The sequence below is a fragment of the Coffea eugenioides genome, chromosome 4 (genome assembly GCF_003713205.1).
Source record: "Coffea eugenioides isolate CCC68of chromosome 4, Ceug_1.0, whole genome shotgun sequence".
Lineage (NCBI taxonomy): Eukaryota > Viridiplantae > Streptophyta > Magnoliopsida > Gentianales > Rubiaceae > Coffea > Coffea eugenioides.
The window spans coordinates 39269827-39283541 of record NC_040038.1 but is presented as its reverse complement, the minus strand read 5'-3'; positions in this window follow the sequence as shown (position 1 = coordinate 39283541).

The following is a 13715-nucleotide window of genomic DNA, read 5'->3' as shown; positions in this document are numbered from 1 at the left end:
TTTAAAAATAGGACATATAAATTAATTAAGGTATATATGTCACTAGCTACAGGTGTGAAGTGAATTCAAGAACACGTTTATAATCTCTCCAACTAAGCAATTTGAGGTAGATGGTGCTTATCTCTCTGTGTTTTTTAAAATGTTAAATATGATTTTTCTCATATAAAATTTTACTTTTTTATATGTGAATGGACCATAGCTTATTTAAAGCTCTTTGCTATGCTGTGAAATATGAAATGAGTGGCATGTTTTTATGAAATAAAATAAATATGCATGTAGAAATGAGTTTATGTTATTGAACCATCATGAAATGAATGGTAGGGGCTATAGTTCTGATATGTATGGTTATGGTAGCCGTTATGCTTGGCCAATTGACAACTATCGTAGCCATTGTGCCCTACCGATTGACTTATATTATGTTATGTGGTTAAACGTTAATCGTAAAATCTCTTGGTAGAGCTCCTAAAAGAGATTTAATCTCTAAGCTGAGTATTCTGAAACTGGATATTGCATGTATTTTGTTTATAAGCTATGTTTTATGAAATGAGATAACATGATGGACATGTTATGTTGTTTATAAGAATTTTCTATAAATATGATCATGCCATATTACATGTTTCTATGCCACGTTCGATAGAGGCCACCTCTAGAATCTAGAGGACTAAGTGCTATGTCGGATGGAGGTCACTTATGTGTGTGCCATGCACTCTCAATGAGATATGTATATGTAATATATGGAAAGATGCCAAATGTTTTCATTTGATTTATGTAAGTGATATTATGTGACTAAAAATTTGATAACATATAGTGATGCAGTATTCAGCCAGCAATGAAGTAGTTCAAGTTGTTTTGGACTGAGTTTGTGATCATCAAGTCACTAGTCGTTTCTTTTAGTTGTTAGTTCGGGTTAGCTATAAATTGTTAGTGTCATATTTTAGCTAATTTCCAGATTAATCTGTGATTAGTTTGGGGATTAGTAAGTCGTTAATAAACGGCTAAAGGTCATGTAGACCACAATGAGCCGTGTCAGTGTTAGTAGGACCGAACTAGGGTTAATTCTTAGGGTTAAAGTTTAGTTTCAGATTTCCTAGATTGATTCTGAGTTTTGGTCATGTAAAAGGCTATAAAAGCTTTAGTTTTACGTTTTTCATTCAGTGAATAAGAACTTGAGAAAATTTCCAGATTTCTTTCTTGAGAGAAAGAGTTCTTTTGGCTTGTGAAACCACCCTTGAACATCATAGAGTAAGCCTAAGGTGATTCTTCGACTTATCAATCAAGTACACACCTTGATTATGACGTCGTTCTACCCATTTTTAATTTTTCTTGAGTATTCAGAAACTAGATATTGCATGTATTTTGTTTATAAGCTATGTTTTATGAAATGAGATAACATGATTGACATGTTATGTTGTTTATTCATGCCATATTATGTGTTTCTATGCCACATTCGATAGAGGCCACGTTTGGAATCTGGAGGACTAAGTGCCATGTCGGATGGAGGTCACTTCTGTGTGTGCCACTCACTCTCAATGAGATATGTATATGTAATATATGGAAAGATGCCAAATGTTTTCATTTGATTTATGTAAATGATATTATGTGACAAAAAATTTGATAACATATAGTGATGCAGTATTCAGCTAGCGCTGAACTAGTTCAAGTTGTTTTGGACTGAGTTTGTGATCATCAAGTCGTTTCTTTTAGTTGTTAGTTTGGGTTAGCTATAAATTGTTAGTGTCATATTTTAGCTAATTTCTAGATTAATCTGTGATTAGTTTGGGGATTAGCAGTAGTTAATAAACAGCTAAAGGTCATGTAGACCATAGTGAGCTGTGTCAGTGTTAGTAGGACCGAACTAGGGTTAATTCTTAGGGTTAAAGTTTAGTTTCGCATTTCCTAGTTTGATTCGGAGTTTTGGTCGTGTAAAAGGCTATAAAAGCCTTAGTCTTACGTTTTTCATTCAGGGGATAAGAACTTGAGAAAATTTCCAGATTTCTTTCTTGAGAGAAAATGCTCTTTTGGCTTGTGAAACCACCCTTGAACATCTTAGAGTAAGCCTAAGGTAATTCTTCGACTTATCAATCAAGTACACACCTTGATTATGGCGTCGTTCTACCCATTTTAAATTTTTCTTGAGCGCTCCAAGATAGATTAAGGCATCCATCACTCAAATGTTGATCCTAAATCCAGATCCAGGGCTTGTGGAACGTTACTTGATTCGTCTTGGCACATCGAGTTTCGTATCATATAGTATGTATACAGCTGTATGATTTAGCAAGGGAGTAAGAACTATCTATTGGGTATATGTCGCTCAACCCACGTTTCTTTATTTTTCTTGCATATCAAGAAAATAAGATCATGTACATCTAGAAGATAAGAGAAAGGTATTTAGATGTACATTTTCACTCTGGCAGTATAGAGTAAGGTGTTTAGATACGTGTTAAGCGAATTGTATGTATTCTTTTAGTAATTGTAAGTTTTAAATTTTAGTAAATTTTTGTAAGTTATGATCATAATACCTTGTATTCATAGGAGTAAGATCTCACAGGTACGGTATGCTACATTACAAATCTGGTCTAGGAGCTTTGATTTGGGGCGTGACATGCCTTGTTGATCTTAAATACATATCTTATGAAATTGAAGAATATTTGAGGCATTTGCATAAGAAGAAATGAAATCAATTGCTAGACTTGCCATGGCCAAGTTGTCCCAATAAATACAACATGAAACAAACTTTGCAATCAATTATATCTACTCGAAGTCAAAATTTTGATATCTCATTTTTAGTGTTATTTTTGTTTATGTTTTTACTTAAGAAGACACATTGACCTGGAAATTTATTTCTCAGTAGACGTTTCCTTTCAGTTTGAAAGTGCTTTCCAATGACTCAATGAGCACAGACGAAGAGCAAAGTGCTCAAACATATAAACCTTCTGATGGTCATCTGTACAATATTTTTAATGATAAGTGATGGAGAATCCATTACCGCCGATGGCTAAGATTTTCTTAGTATGAGATAGCTCTAAGAGCATAAACACAAAATTGTCGATTTATTTTAGTGTAGGAGTAAAACTCAACCACTTTTTACACATACATAATTACATGGCACCATTATATCATCGTCAATTTATCTAAAGAAAGAAACAAGCAAATTAGACAGTATATTGTTATTAATTTGATACTATTTCATAAGTTATCACCTGATTAAAGAAGTATCATTTCTGATTATGCTTGATGCCATAGTCATTTTATTCTTTTGGAGTTACCATAGTTGTGGTAAAGCCGAATTAAAAGATATTGGTCCCAAATAAAAAGGATTAATTTTATGTACACTGTGCGTATACACTATCACCATTAGATATATGACACATGCATAAAATTTGAATTTGAAATTCAAAATTTGCTCATGCATCATCCATCCAATCATGATAGTGTATGTACTGACATTACATATAAAGTTTACTCAAATGCTATTTCTGCCCGATGGTAAAAATTGTTGTAAATTATTATGAGCATGATAAACAAGCTCCTAACTGCTGCACCACGAGACTCGTTCTTCGCATTTAATTATTTACTTAGCAAAGCTTTAATGATATAACAGAGGCAAATTTGTGAATTGCCCTTTTTTCTACCCTCCTTGCAACTGTAAGTCTAGGATTCGAATTTCAAATCTGATAGTAGGGAGAATTCTAAAACCCCTCCCCTGACAACTAGGCCAACCTCAGTGGTTAAATTCGTGAATCGTCCTTCAACGCCCTTTGAAAATATTCTGACATTATCAAATTGAAATAGCATTAGTTTGAATTACGCAGAAAAATATATTAGTACAAAGTAATGTTTTGTTTGTAAGTTTGAAGCATTGGAAATTAAATGATGCTAAAGGTGATAAAAGAAAATAAATTTTAAAATGCGTGGATGCAAATTTGCAGTTAACACTTCTGAAGCTGTATGGATTGCAGACTTCTTTTGTTCCATTCAATTAGCACAATTAATGATTTACATTACCACAACTTCCAGATTCTAAACCAACATTTATATTGAAAGGCAAGAAAAAATATAAACAAAAAGTAAAAAAAAAAAAAAGAAGAAAAAGGAAAGAAAACAACACAAGATTGAAGGACAAATAGACACTCGAAACAGACGTGAACATATGTTTGCGAATGAAAAACAAAATAAATTTGTACTTTAGTCCTTACATTTCAAAAATTTTATAATCTATATCTTATTAACAATTTAACACTACAAACTTTGCGACCAGTTCTAATACGTGCGTGCATTAATATTCCCCCTTTTTTTTCTCCGGGTAGGTACATTACTGTTCCTTTTTGGTTGTGATAGTATGCAAATTGCTTTGTTCCCTTAAACCAGTAAATTACTTCATTTTGTTGTGATACTAACTATAAAGGAAAAGTTTGCCCTGTTTATCTTAATCACATTATGAAACTAAAGAATATTGGAGCCATTTGCTTCAAAAGAAATGAAATGAATCAATCGTCCAAGTAGCGATGGCCAAGTCGCCCTGAATCCTGATAACTAATCGAATCTATTTGAGAGTCGATACTTTTATTCGAGGTTATAGTTGTGTTGTCTTAAGTTTTGTATTTACTTTCTTTTGTGATGTAAACTAAAAATACCCCTTGCCCTGGAATTTTATTGCTTTTTGCTTTTTAATGAATAGGCGCTCTCTTTCTGTAGTGCCAAAGATATTTAGGAGAGGGGCGGGCAGTGGCGGAACAAGGACCTTTATTTAGGAGGTACAATAATATTAGGTTAAACTGATAAGGTGATGGTTTGTAGATCTCTAGAATAACTAAGTATTTGTTATAATAAACATGCAACATGAGATTCATTATTTTTCAACTCATTCGATGGTATAAAATTATGCATAAGAATACAAGATGTATATTCTAATTAACATATAGAATTCATAAATAATTTGTATACCATCAAACTGTCAAGTGAACGTTTGATTGGCTTGTAATTCATATGAAATGGACATGTAAGAAAAGTTAAATATTTAAAAACATTGGCTTACAATAAAAAAATTATATTTAATATAAAGGAAAAAATAACATCATGTAATATATATTAGTTGAAGGTTCACCATTGTGGAAATGCAAAGAACAATTGTAAAATATTTCAAAAATTTTGGGTGGCAATTAAGAGGTTAGAGGAAATACTATCAAAATTTAACGGGCCAAGAGTGAGGCAACACTATAATTTTTAAAACTTTTATAGGCTATTTTAAAGTTTATAATAGTTGCACCCCTCGGCTCAACATTGCTTCGCCACTAAGGGGGTGTAAATGCAGTAAAGCCCCCAAAAGTTTGAATTGTTTCACTTGTGGCTAAGATGCAACTTTAACGCTTTTGTTAGTCAAACCTTAACCTTGTGAATTGTGATGGCTAAATGGTGTCAAAATGAAAATTCTAGAATGCTCCAAATTTCTACCATTGAAAATATTGGAAGGAAGCTATTCCAAAGTTATTTCTCTTTGTTACATTTCTCTTAACTTTAGTAAGTGATGTATTTCTTTTAAAACAAATTTAATCTCAATTTCAATAGATTTTGGAAGAAAATTTCCTAGTTGTTCATATTATAGTGCATATTTTGTTGGTAAGCTGTAATATATTCTACTTGGTTCTTTGCGCATGAATTAATGTTCTTTAACAAACTCAGATGCTTATGTAGTTTTTTCTTTTTTCTTTTTTCTAGTTGTTGCGAGATAAGCATGAACTTATAGTCGCATTTCATCGGTTTTTTTCGTTAAAAAATTGAAATTTATTTCATGCTATACGTCTGTCTAATCCATGCTAAACACACACACACAATACACTTGACTAATTGACACATCTTACCTCTAAACTATAGACATTAACCACTGGGCCAGCTTAGTGATCAGAATGGGAGAATCTTTCATGCTATCAAGTTCGAGATTTGAATTCTGTGTTTGACAATTGGAGATGGAAAGGGTGTAGAAAGGAATAGGAAGGTCAAAAAGAAAAAATATATATATACATATTGACTATTAATCAAGAGAAAAAGGGACAAAAAATAACTTACTAGACTGTTAGGCCCAAACTCTGGTACACAGGATTCTGTGTACGAGAGTTTCTCTTTCATAAATGTCCTTTGTCTAGAAAGTCAATGACTCGGATAAGAAGCTTTCTCCGAGGACAAAGCCTGCCCGTTTTCATAGGTTGCACTTGGACTCGTTAGAGGATATTACCCAATTTGACAACTGATTCACTTTTAGGCATCAATAGTTTGGTGGTGTTTGTGAAAAATGGCTAGCATCTCACCTTGTATCTAGGGATGCATTTGAGTGGAGTCGAATAGCACCATACTCAAGTTCGAATTCGAAATAACTTACTAGACTGTTAGGCCCAAACTCTGGTACACAGGATTCTGTGTACGAGAGTTTCTCTTTCATAAATGTCCTTTGTCTAGAAAGTCAATGACTCGGATAAGAAGCTTTCTCCGAGGACAAAGCCTGCCCGTTTTCATAGGTTGCACTTGGACTCGTTAGAGGATATTACCCAATTTGACAACTGATTCACTTTTAGGCATCAATAGTTTGGTGGTGTTTGTGAAAAATGGCTAGCATCTCACCTTGTATCTAGGGATGCATTTGATTGGAGTCGAATAGCACCATACTCAAGTTCGAACTCGAATAGCATCATGCTTGAGTTCAAGCTCATACTTCGAATGAGTAGAAAACTTTAAGCTTGAGTTTCACTCATGGAGTGGTACATGAGTTCAATCTTGACTCGAATGAGGCCGATGTTATGCCCATTTTTCGCAACAAAAAAGGTATTTAAAAAAAGGATAAAATACGATAATGCCTCCTGTGATTAAGTTAACTTACTGAAAAGCCCCTTATTATTTCAAATCAAATATTTCAACCCCCTCATAGTTTGAACTAATTTGAAATAGCAGCTAAAATCGTCAAAACTAACGAAAGCAGATGAAATGCCACAATTACCCTAATATATAAGTAATAAAAAAACCTTCTAATAACGATCCTATTAAACAAGCTCACGGAAAAAACTCTTGTGGTTAAACCAACCTACGGAAAAGCCTCCTATGGTTACATGTTGCTTTTATTTATTTATTTTTTACATAGGAATAAGGTAAGTTGTATTTGGAAGTTTTTATTTATTTATTTTGTGTATAGAAATAAGATGAGTTTTATTTAAAATTTTTATTTATTTATTTTATGTACAAAAATAAGGAGAGTTGTATTTAGGAGTTTTGGGTTGTTTTTGAAAATTTCATGATTTCTAAGGAGTTTAATAGGTACATCAACTAAAATTTTGATTTAAAAAATTATTTTCCATGTTAAACAACCTCAAACTCGTTAATTTAAATGATTTTTGTCAAATTTTATATTAGTTCAAACCATAAGGTACTGGATTGTATGATATGCAAGGATCGAAGACAACCAAATGGAAGAGATAAACAATATACAGATCACAAACGTAACAATAAGTAAATAAAAGGGAAAGAATTTGCAAACCAATTAACTACCCAGCTCCTCTTGAGCTTCAAACAAGCTACTTCAAATTGATGAATTACAATCACTCTTGTGTACAAAGGAAGGTTCACCTCCTCCTTGCCCCGAACTCCCTCGGTCAAGCCAGGACGCTTTACTATCCCTCAGGACAACCCTCACAGAGCTACACTCATGAAGTATTCACTCACAAATGAAAAACTTACAATGAACCTCACACCACTAAGACTACAAATCTTCTTTGAAGAGTATTTTCTCACTAAAATCTCTCTAGATCTTTTGTATCTTCAGTGTGCCAAAGTTGTTTGAAGTATCTGACCAACCACTATTTATATAGGATCAAGAAAGTGCCTCATTAGTGCTTCCAACGGATAGAAAGTAGCTGAAGAGTCAACTAGCCGTTGGAGTGTCGGACGTCCGATAACCCTGTTTTATGCGTCCGACAGCAGGCAGTGAGTTTGAGAAATTTTCTTCAATTCTTTCGGACTCCGGTATGTTGGTTTTCTGCGTCCGAAGTGACACAACGATTATCGGACGTCCGATCCTGACTTCTGGAGCGTTCGACAGCTTCAGCATACTTTGTCCCCTTTCAATTGCACTTGTTCATGGAATCAAATAACTTCAAAACTGAAAGTATATCTTGAAGAAATATTAGTATCATCCATTTGTTTTGTAAACATCAAAAGATAGGGATCAAGATCAACATTCTCCCCCTTTTTTATGATGACAAAACAATGGATGGAAAGAAACAAAAATAAGTATAAACTCCCCCTCAATCATCGCATCCAAAACTTATAATTTCAGAAAAACTCCCCCTTACACATAGCATCCATCTCTCCCCCTTTTTGTCATCATAAGATGAGAGTAAAAAATCAACTATCATAATCCAGCAACAATAACAGAGTATAAAAACAGAAAAATGACAGCAATCACCAACATATCACAGAGAATTTGATATCAAAAGAAGTATCAACATATGACAGAGAGTTTTGACAAAGCAAACCATCTTTAGATCAGAATTGTTCTTTTCTTTCCCTTTTGATATCATACAGATTCAGTAAAATTCAAAAACTCATATCAAAGTATCAGAAATATCAAAAAAGAAACATTATGAACAAGAATCACTGCAATGATTAACAAAATCTCCTACTTGTTGGAGTTAGCATCATGTCTAACTATCCACATGCATTTCATGCCTTTTTTTATATTCTTTTTCACATAGCAATCACTTTTCATGTGACCTTTTTGACAACAGAAATTACACATAACCAAAGAGTTATTCACATGAACGGGTTTAATAAATCTGACTTGTCTTTTCCTATGGATAGCAAATTCGTTGGAATTAGAATTCAACATATTCTTTTGAAAACAGACTTGTTTCTTGTGTTTAAGCAACTTATTTAGACCATTCATTCTTCTTTTCAAATCACCTTGTTCCTTTTTGAACAATTCACAAAGTTTTGTTTTTCTATCAAGTTCAAAATGTAAAGCAGTCTCACTCTTTTTGAAGTAATCATTTTCAGCTTTCAACTTTTTATTTTGTTGAAAAAGATTTGCATTATCTCGAAGCAAAAAATTAATTTTCTGTTTTAACTCCTTGTTTCTAGCATAAGATTCTTTCAAACTATCATGCAATTTTATAATGAAAGATTCAAGATCATCATCACTTTCAAATTGAGAGTTACAAGTTGTTACCTCATCATCTCCAATGGCCATGAAAGCCAATTGAGCAGATTCTTCTTCCTCTTCAATTTCACCATCGGAGTTGCATTCATTCCATGTGAACTGGAAGTTATTGAATCTGGGTTTTCTTTCACCTTTTCTCTTCTTCACTGGACACTCACTTGCATAATGTCCAGGTTGGCCGCATTCAAAGCACTTGTCACCTTGCTTTTTGTTGGCCTCATATCTTCCTTTATTTCTTGTATTGTTGAATTGATTAGAATCTGAATTGCTAGATCTTCCTCTTCTAAATCTCTTTTCGTTGAGAATCCTCTTGAAACTTCTTGTGATGAGAGCAAGATCACTGTCATCAACTTCCACATCTTCTTCATCTAGGGAGGTAGAATCATCTTCATTTTGTGATGCCTTTAGAGCAATGCTCCTTCTTACTTTCGCATCCTCCTCCTCTTGCACTTTGGATTTAAATTTCAGCTCATAAGAGGTTAGAGAATTAATAAGAGATTCAATAGGCATAGTATTCAAATCTTTAGCCTCCTCAATAGCAGTCACTTTATTTTCCCAATCATTGGACAAGGCATTTAAGATTTTTCTATTTTTCTCACCTAGAGAATATTCTTTTTCCAGCACCTCTAAGTCCTTAATGAGGTCGTTGAATCTACAGTACATCTCATCTATGTTTTCATGAGGTTCCATCTTGAACGATTCATACTTGGTAACCAGAATGGACTTCTTTTGTTCTCTAACATTCTCACTACTTTCATGAAATTCTCTCAATTTATCCCAAATTTTCTTGGCTGACTTGCAGCCTTTGACTCTAGCAGATTCATTTGAATCTAAGGCACAATATAACACATTCATGGCTTTTGCATTTAAGGTGAGATGAATTCTATCCGCAGCAGTCAGTTCACTTCTCATTTTTTGTCTAGATCTGTGAGTATTTTCATCTATAAGAGAGGTATCATATGGACCTTCACTAATAATAAACCACAATTCAATATCAATAGACTGCAAAAAGATAATCATTCTTTCTTTCCAACTCACATAATTTGACCCATTAAACATAGGTGGTCTAATGACAGAATGTCCTTCAAAAAATATGGCATTATTGGTTGTCATTTTTACTCTCAAGCCGATTGAGCTTAATCTCTAGGAGACCAAGCTCTGATACCAATTGTAAGGATCGAAGACAACCAAATGGAAGAGATAAACAATATACAGATCACAAACGTAACAATAAGTAAATAAAAGGGAAAGAATTTGCAAACCAATTAACTACCCAACTCCTCTTGAGCTTCAAACAAGCTACTTCAAATTGATGAATTACAATCACTCTTGTGTACAAAGGAAGGTTCACCTCCTCCTTGCCCCGAACTCCCTCGGTCAAGCCAGGACGTTTTACTATCCCTCAGGACAACCCTCACAGAGCTACACTCATGAAGTATTCACTCACAAATGAAAAACTTACAATGAACCTCACACCACTAAGACTACAAATCTTCTTTGAAGAGTATTTTCTCACTAAAATCTCTCTAGATCGTTTGTATCTTCAGTGTGCCAAAGTTGTTTGAAGTATCTGACCAACCACTATTTATATAGGATCAAGAAAGTGCCTCATTAGTGCTTCCAACGGATAGAAAGTAGCTGAAGAGTTAACTAGCCGTTGGAGTGTCGGACGTCCGATAGCCCTGTTTTATGCGTCCGACAGCAGGCAGTGAGTTTGAGAAATTTTCTTCAATTCTTTCGGACGTCCGGTATGTTGGTTTTCTGCGTCCGAAGTGACGCAACGATTATCGGACGTCCGATCCTGACTTCTGGAGCGTCCGACAGCTTCAGCATACTTTGTCCCCTTTCAATTGCACTTGTTCATGGAATCAAATAACTTCAAAACTGAAAGTATATCTTGAAGAAATATTAGTATCATCCATTTGTTTTATAAACATCAAAAGATAGGGATCAAGATCAACATGATATGAAACCATAAGAGACTTTTCTGTAGGTTTGTTTAATCATAGGGGTTTTTTTGGCATTATAACTCTAAGGGTATAATAGATATATCAACTAAAAATTTATTTGTTTTCAGTACAAATACTTTTCAAAAGAAGCGCGTGTATTTCAAATCTATTAATTCAGACGATTTTCATCGCTTTTTAAATAAGTTCAAACAATGAGATAATGGAGTATATGTTCTGAAACTATATGGGACTTTTTGTATGTTCGTTTAACCTTAATGGACTTTTCTATATTTTACCCTTAAAAAAATGGGCTTTTCATTTTAGAAAATAAGTGACAAAAGGCCTAAAATGGAAGTAAAAAAAAATGCGACAGTTTGGATGCAAAATTTTGTCTAAAAAGGGTTTTAGAAAAGGGAGTCGTCATTTGGTATTGAATTTAGATGTACCAAATCACCTAAAAATGTTTTTGACAAAAAATAAAATAAAATGAAATAAAGCCCTTTTTGACAACTCTAAATCTTTAAAAACAAAAGAAAATGAATTCAAGAATTACGGTTAAAGAAAGAGAAGGCGAATGTTCGACAAATTCAAATCTAAGGCACCTTTTCAATCCAGTCTAAACTAGTTATGAGATTTAGTCAAAATTTTCCTAATCTAACTGTTAAATTTATCATATTTGGATATTTCCATATGAATGCAAAAACCTAAACCTAAAGGAGATATCGAAAGGGCCAAAATATCCCTTCAACGTCTAATTGGCACCAATCGCATTAATTGCAAGACCCAGGAATAATCTCTTGAAGGAGTCACAAGTATACAAAATGTGACTCAAATAAATAAAAATGGTAATATATATACAAGTATACATGATCGAAGAGATGGGAATGCAATATAATTAGTGTGGAGGATGAAAACTCGTGATATAGTTTTCCTTCTTATAGATGGGTTAATGGGGTGTTAAAACTAAAGTTATAATCACACATTTCTCATATTCGAATGGTGACTCTTCTAATTTAGATAAGTAAATGAATTAACTTATTTCTTCTAATTTTCCAATTAAAATGCAAATCTAAGTGCAATAGTTCACGCATATAGAGGATAAGGGAATAATATAAGAAGAGATATCATATAAATGAGAAAATTACCCAAAATAGGAAAAATGCATGAAAATGTATTGGATGACACACAAAAGATGAATCTAATGCATGGACGAGACCTAAATATCATGCATTGAACTAATCCATTTCTATAAATTCTCACTAGCATTGGACTAGTAAGAAAATGGAGGGAGAATTCACAACTAGTGTGGTGACATCATGCGTTCATCATTTAAAATAAAGTATATAAAATATACATTAAAACAAATCAATACATAGGATCATATAGAGCACATAGCACATAGACATAATAACTAGATGTAAAATTTTAAGAAAAGTGGGTAAAACACATAAGCACATAAAACACAAAAATGCACAAAACCTATCTATTACAGTAGGGGATCTAACTACAATCTAAAGGCGAAGTATGAGAAAATAAATTTATCTAATCTATCTATTTAATTTATCTAAAGGGGAAGTATGAGAAAATAAATTTATCTAACTTATCTATTTCATTTAGAAATTTAACTACAATCTAAAATAGAAAAATATAATAAAATAAACCTATCTACCCTGTCTATTACATTTGCCTATCTAATTACAATTTTTATAAAAGGAAAGAAAAAATATTATCTATCTATTACATCTTGAGCATTCAAATCCACAAATAATCACAAAACATAAATTAAATAAACTTAAAATACTAATATAAGCTTAAAATAAGTAAATAAATAATAGAGAGCACATAAAAACAAATAAACACATAGAATCACATAATTAAAATTCAAAAGATAACAAGGGTATCTCCCTTTTGAAATAGTGATTAAATGAGCGAATATTGTCCTATTGATGCTCAAAAATCAACAGAAGGATTAAGGCACAAATTTAATTGAAAAATACTTTAAAATAGAATATAAAAGTATACTAAATTCACATTAGAATTAATCTTTCCTACACTGACAGCGTATATACTGTCAGCGTTGGATGAATGACAACTATGCAAAATTTGAATTTGAAATTCAACATTTGCACACATGTCATGAATCCAACGGTAATAGTTTATATACTGTCAGTGTATATAAGATTTACTCTTCATATTATTACATAAAAAAAGTAAATAAGCTCAAAGCACTCAAAAATTACAATTAAATGCATACAAGAGAAATATAATTAATAATTAAAGAAAGGAAACAATTATAATTAAGAAATCAAAAAACTATTAGGAACTAAATTGTAAAAAAAATTAAATTAAATAAGATAAAATTTATGGGCCAAATATAATTTTAAAAAAGACTAGAAATAAAATTAAATAAAGATAAAGTCTATGGACCAAAATATAACTAAATTAAGGGTCTAAATTAAAGAAGCACAAAATTTTGGGCCACAATAGAATTACACAAAAGATTAGAGGCCAAATTACAAAATTTGATTTTTGGTTTGAGAAATACAAACAAAATAATTTGGGACCAT